Source organism: Cupressus sempervirens, chromosome 6 (assembly GCF_028749045.1).
Source record: "Cupressus sempervirens isolate cs-2001-9-10 chromosome 6, ASM2874904v1, whole genome shotgun sequence".
NCBI lineage: Eukaryota > Viridiplantae > Streptophyta > Pinopsida > Cupressales > Cupressaceae > Cupressus > Cupressus sempervirens.
Window position 1 is genome coordinate 477,979,462 of NC_143123.1, and position 7,169 is coordinate 477,986,630.

Below are 7,169 nucleotides of genomic sequence, written 5' to 3' on the forward strand. Positions count from 1 at the left end.
GGCAAACCATGAAGCAAGGTATATTGAATGTGCAACCTTTGTTAGTGTCTATTGCAGAGACATCTTCAAAATAGAGCATTCCTTATGCAACAGTATTCGATGTTCAACCAAGTGAGCCAAAGAGAAAATCTAAGAGATTAGTGGAAGCAATGACCACAAAGACTAAAAGGGTCAAGGAACAAGCCACTAGACTAGACAAGAGACAAAAGACATTGTTGACAATTGTTGTGTCTAGTGAAGAAGAAAAACAATAAATTAAATAGATAGAGAAAGTAAAAACTTCAAAGCAGTCAGCAGGAAAAGCTCAACAACCTTGAAAGCTAAAGATAGAGAAGATAAACTTAACTATTGCTAATGAAGGCAACTTTGTGTAGATGAACAAATTTTATGATTTGTATAATTTTTTTTAGAAAGATCAGATTGATATCTCTGCTATGAGATACATTATAGCTAATAATCTAAAGCTCAAGGATATTAAAGGCACAGTGAACCAGAAAATCTATGATAGACTTATTGAGAATAAGGCAGAGCCATGAGGCCCTACTAATCGGGAGAAGAGGACTTAGAACTTCTAAAGTCTATGTTGAGAATAATATGCAAGACTGATGACGAAGAAGAAGTCAAGAGATTGTTAAACAATCTAGCACCTTACTTAAGAAACAAGGTAAGACCATTTCTGTTCATGGTGGGTGATAAAAATAAGATAAGAAGTGAAACTGTGACAACCATAAATTAGATGTTGATAGAGTCCAAATTAGCATCTTCACCATCACCCAAAACCTCAAAAGTGTCAGTGAGCCGTGACACAATGCAGATAGATCAAACCAATATTATCATTAACATTGATGATACAAATCCATTTGAAAGTTCTTAATAGAATGAACCTCATACCAAGGGTATTGAAGAAAAACTAAGACAAATTGAGGAGGAGAAGAGGTTACTAGAAGAAGAGAAAAAGAAAATAGAAGAGGCCAAGCAGAAATTGCTTGAAGATGAGATGAAAAGGAAAGTAGAGGAATAAAAGAAAAGAGTAGCCGATGAAAAAATGAAAAGGAAAATGGAAGAAGATGAGAAGAGGAAGAGAAGAAAGAAAAAGAAAGAAATGAAAGGGAAGAGAAAGAAAAAGAAGAAAGAAGAGTCAAAGAGGAAACTAAAAAGAAGCAAAGGGAGGATGACACTAAATCTTCTAGTTTATCTACTTTTCTTTTTCTTGCTAGCTTGACAATTGATAATGATGATCAAAATGACTTGATCTCATCTTTGTCAAAACTTATTTTAGAAGAACAAGATAGTGAAGAGGGTGCAGAGAACCTTGATGGAGGTTACTGACAGATTACATAGTACTCTGGTAGTGCAACAAATAGAGGCAGATCCAAAATAAAGGGCATAGGTAGTGCTAAAGTATTTTGATGAAAAATTCACAAATTTGTTGACTATTGCAGAACTAAGGCACAAATCTCACATGATGCTAACTTGTTTAGCACCATTTGTCAAAATATTAAGAATGACTAGATAAGTCTTGATACTTGTATCAAGGAACTTTGGAAAAGTCAATAGGATGGGAAAATACTGTACATTAAGTGCACCCTATCTTATAAATTGACTAAGGATACTAGAGGAAAATTGAGTGAGCTAGAAGTTCTATCTAGCCAACTACAACATTCTACTAGTGAAATTGATGATTTTGAAGGACAAGTGGCTAGTATTCGAAGTGATATCAGGAATTTGGAACTTTGAAAGTAAAATTTTTTGAAGAGAGTATCAGATTTCAGAGAGTCTATTGCTTTGAAAATATTTTTTGTTGAGAAACGGTTGGAGGAATGTGTCAAGGTGAAGGACACTTATTCTAACTTTTTATACTCCAACCTTAATACAGTTGAGATTGCATCATATGCCTTATGTGCAATTATCACCTCTACTAAATCAGAAAAAGATATATAGACTAAAGGTATGGATAGTCTAAAAGAAAATTTTGATGATTGCATGAAGATACTACTAGCCTAAGGTAGAAGAACAAAGATTTTGATAGCAGATGAACAATTTTTGACATTTTAACCTTTGTTATTGATGTTAAAGGGGGAGAAGTACATAAGAAAATTGTAAATTAGGTAAAGAGAAAAGAATGAAATCATTTTATAAGAGGGGGCATGTGTAAGATGGACAAATTGTAATAGATGTAATGTTAATGTGTTATTTATTTTAAGTTTTTAATACTTAGCCAATTTTCTCTATTTTGTTGCCATCAATGCCAAAGGGGGAGATTGTTAACAATTGGCCAATGAGGATATGTAGTTGTTGTCATTTATGGAAACACATGATGTGCATACTTATAGGAAACCTTGGAAATAAAGATACTTAGCTTTCGGTATACAAAAAATTGTCTAAGTATGAATTTGGTATACAACAATGTATTATTTTGTATGTTACTTGTTGGTGATGTCATATTATGACTAGCGAAGTTAGATGGAGATAGTATACATGTTGATGATGACATGTATAACCTCAAAAGTTAGTACAAACTATATGGAAAAGAGATATTTATGTTTTAATGAAACAAGACAACAAAATTAAAGGAAAGGAATTATTTTGTTTACAAAATAATTACTTATCCAATTAGGGTTGACATCCTAGATGTTTATGCTAAGTTGGAAAAGTGTATTATGGTCTTAGTTGACCTAGTGGAAATTTATGTAAAGGCATGGTATTTATGCAAAGGACATCTTGCAAATTCAAGTGTGCTATCTTGGAGAAATCGTGTTGAGCAATTGTATACAAACTTTTTTGAAAGCTATATATGCGAAGTTTGTGAAGCTATTTTGTGATCTGAGATTGAACTGAGAAATAATATATATTCCAAAAGTTTGATTACTTGTTTAGGTAGTGAGCTCTTCTTGTAATTGGAAGTGCATGTTTGGGCAGTGGGCTCATCTTGTATCTACTGTACTACAACTCCTAATAGGGTTGGCACAACTTTTAACAGGTTTGGGATCTCCTAACAGGGATTCAAAGTCTCTAATAGGGACTTTCTATGCTAAATTTTCTCATTGACTCCTAACAGGGTCCATCCTCTAACAAGGAACTTATATATAAGTATATTATCTAGTAGGTATCATCCCCACCAGGGTTTTCCCTAGGCCAGGGTTTCCCTAGTTAACAAAATATGGTGTTATGAGTTATCTTTGTGCATGGTTACTATATTATTCAATATTACTTAATTACTTTGTTATGTATGGTTTAAAGTAAGATATAATATCTAGTTGGTGAATAAATTTTGTAGATTACTAAGTCATCCTCCCTCTTAGTAATTCCTATTTCTAATAAGAACATACTTAAAATTGTCAACATAATGCTAGATAAGAATAAGAAAGCATGAGACTCTAAGTTGAATTTAGCTATATGGGTAGATAGAATAACAGTTAAGAAATCTAATAGTTTTTCTCCATTTGAAATAGTATATGGCAAGCAAGAAAGAATTCCATTACATAACTTATTATCTATTTATAATTTTTTAAATCAAGTTTAGGTAATAAAGAATTGGATCTTTTAAGTGATAGACTAAATGCATTAGCTGAACTTGAAGAAAATAGAAGAATAGCTCATTAAAAAAATATGAAGAAATAGTTGAAAGTAAAAAAGTTACACGATAAAAGAGCAAATTACAAAAAGTTTTAGGAAGGAGATTGGGTTGTGAAGTGTAATGCAAAAGACCAAGACAAACAAAAACATGGTAAATTTGAGGCTTTATGACTTTGACCATATGTAATTACTAGTAAGAATGGAGAAGATTCTTATTACTTGCAAGATATTGATGGATATGATCAAGAATCATCTACTCATGGTCAATATTTAAAGAGTTTCTTCATTCAAAATTGAAATCAGGTGTACTCCTAAACTTTTCTTTTCCTTTGTTATTTTTTTTTGTTTTTATTATTGGTTTTCCTAATTTTTTGGTCTACTTGTTCTAGTGATAACTGAATTCTCACTGTACCAACATGGGGTAAATGTCCCCAATTAGAGCCACTGGTGGAACTCAATATTTAGCAAATATTTGTTCACCTTTTTGCTTGCTTTTACTACTAACCTTTTGTATGTTCTAGATAGTTTTGCTATTTGAGAGATTTGGTTATAGTGATAGAAAACCATATAGCCATATCTCTGAAGGCTATAGTGATCAAATGTTTGAATATGTTTTATCAGGCACAAAAATTAGTGCATGAAATGACTTCTGACAACCAGTTAATTTGTTACAATGGTAAAAATGGCTTTATGTTTTGATTTGTGTGGAAAGAAAATGCACGTATGCAACTTGTTTGCTAATAAAAAGACACTCATTATAGGTTTATGTTCACAAAATCTAAGAAGAAAGATTGTGAAATTGTTGTTTTTATTCAAGTTTTGTAATTTTTACTAAGAGAAAGTTTTAGAAGGTATCATTGAGAGCTTTGGTTTTGCACAAAAGAGAAATGCAGAGAAGGTTAAGAAGAGTAGAGCTGATAAAAAGCAAAAAGAAGATGATGAAGTACCACCACAAAAATGGAATGAAGATCTCATTGAGCAGATGGATTTTTTAGGTCCTATGTAAAATAAAATAAAATTCACTTCTATAGATAAGTTGGAAGATAAATACAGTGAGATTGGAGATGTATGGACTAGGACTAGAGGCTATAATCTTTTTCTGTATCATTATGCAAGAAGAAACCATAAGGTGCCTATATGTCATCCTTGGGAGATGAATTTGGGGAAACCGATAGTAGCAAATGAGTTTTTGAATATGAAGCTACCCAACGTCATTATGAGAAAATATAATGCTGAAGGCAGATGCATTTATGACAAGGATGGGGAAAAGCTCATGGAGATGTCTATTGAATCCCTAAATGAAGCTTTTAGACTCACTGATGGTCTAACTAAAAAGTTGTCTTTCATAGAATTGAAGAGCAGATATGAAAGACCAAATGTTTCATATATGCAATGGAAATTGATGTTAAAAAAAATTGAAAAGGAGTGCCTAAGAACAATAGATGGATCTCCATTTAATATCAAATTATTTAAGACATACTTAGACCTGACATACCAATCATGTGGACAAGTAGGAGGGATGGAAGTGCCTAATTTGATGAAGATTGATCCTATGATGTTAACATTAGATGTTCAAATGCTAGAGCCCAGGCCCTATGATTACACAAAGTATGTTTTTGACAATATTCACACTACTTTTATTAATTTTGATGAAGTTGAATACCCTACTTTCAAGTATTATTCATTGCTTATACATATGATTTTATATTTTGGACAAATGAGAGGATTGTGGTGTGAGGGTTTGAAATTAAATTTGGGAGTCGAATGGGGAAATGAAGCCAATTCAAATGTGGACATCTACACTAGTACATTTGAGGGTCATTTTCGACCAACGACCATATTGGCCTATCATTTCATGTTTTTTTAGTTTTTATCCCCGTGTTGGTCAAAATTTTGACCAACTCGGGTTCATAACCAAAAAAAAAAAAAAGGACCAAATTTTCGTAGCTTTTAGAGGTAAAATGTTTGAACGCTACATTTTTGTAGTGCCTGAGCAGGAACAAAGATAAGGCTTTAGAGACACTCGGTGTGCTTTTGTCTACATTCACCCACCGAATCTTGGCCTCTGCACATTCACTTGCCCTCTGTGAGTGTTCGCTCTTGTTGATCGGGGAATAGAATTATAGCAGGCTGTAGTTTAGGTGTTTGTCATTTTGGAGCGAGAATATCTTTAGCGAGTTCCATTTTGCATTTCTAGATCGATCTCCTTACTCTTTGTTTTATGTATTTTCCTCATATCTTGTGTCATTGTGCATATTTTATGAGATAACCTGAGCAGACTGTAAGTAGATTGTGTGCTATTGTGTTACAGCTATGGATGGTACTTCACATTTGTGCAAAACTTTGTCTACTTAGATCTCATTTTATTGCAGGGATTCAGAATGAAATAAGTTGTAAATCCATGGAAAACATATGTGAAGCTTTCAGGCATTCTTATGGGATCCCATGGACTAACCAAGGGTTCCCTCACTTTTCTCAACTATCCTACTCAGCTCATGTTCAAATCAACCAAGGTACTTTGCATTTATATTTCTTCCTCTTCCTAACAGGCTACCCGGGCAGTCTGGATCTTATATTTATGGTCACATGTATGGTAGTAAATGTTTTGGGTAAATAATTGAAAAACATTATAGAAATTCAAGCAGTGGCTCCTTACCCTATTTTTTTGGAGTGTTAGAATGTCTTCTTTTCTAATTATTTAATTAAATTAAACTCCTGATCACTCCTTTCTCTAGCTGTACAATGAAAGCGTGATTGTCGAGCAGTAATTTTATTGTTGTTAGTGGAAAGTTAGTAGAATTTTTTGTTGGGGCCCGAGAATAGGGCGGTTTCTTTGATTTTGTTTGAATAATGATCTCACATCTCTCTTAAAAATATGCGAGAACATTATTCTAGTGATGGTGATGGGAGCTTTTATATCTAGCTTGAGGAGGAAATATCCTGTCCATGAATACATATCTACGCTGCTACTTGTTGCAGACTTAATCATGTTCACCCTTGCAGATGCTCATACTTCACCAAATTTTAGCATTGCAGGAGTGATAATGATCTGTAGAGCTCTAATAATGAATTCCTTGTAGGCAATATTTACTATCAATCCATCCACTTCACAGGTGCGATGCTCTATAACCTTTTGCACATATTCAACAAGTGAAGACCCTCTTTTAGGGTGCTATACATTTTCACCCAGTCACAATTCAGGGAGAAACAATTACATATGATTCTATTGATTTAATTTGCCCTGCTGGTTTGAAATGAATAGATGGAAATGCTCTTTTGTTCAACAATGATTGGGCTCCCTATGCTGGCCATCCCCATCCAGCTGTTAGGAAAATATCAATTAATTCTGCATTAGCTTGTATATTTTTCCTCTAGGCTATTTAGATGTTGTGCATTATTGCTCAACCACCTGTCTATTTGTGGGGTTATTTCACCTCGTCCAATGACCAATGTTAAATTGGTATCAGTGATTCTTGTCTTATCATTTTTGGTAATCAACCTTTTTGCAATGCTGCAAATCTTTGAGGAGTTCCATATTTGCATGAAACATTTGCCAATCATGACCTTGGTCACATTTATATGGGGCCCTATAC

General features: G+C 33.5%; 1 pseudogene; it reads left to right on the forward strand.

Annotated features, from left to right (window-relative positions):
• The first annotated feature begins 5,095 nt into the window (after positions 1-5,095).
• LOC149553121 (UDP-galactose/UDP-glucose transporter 4-like) lies at positions 5,096-6,931 on the forward strand (annotated as a pseudogene).
• Positions 6,932-7,169: the final 238 nt, after the last annotated feature.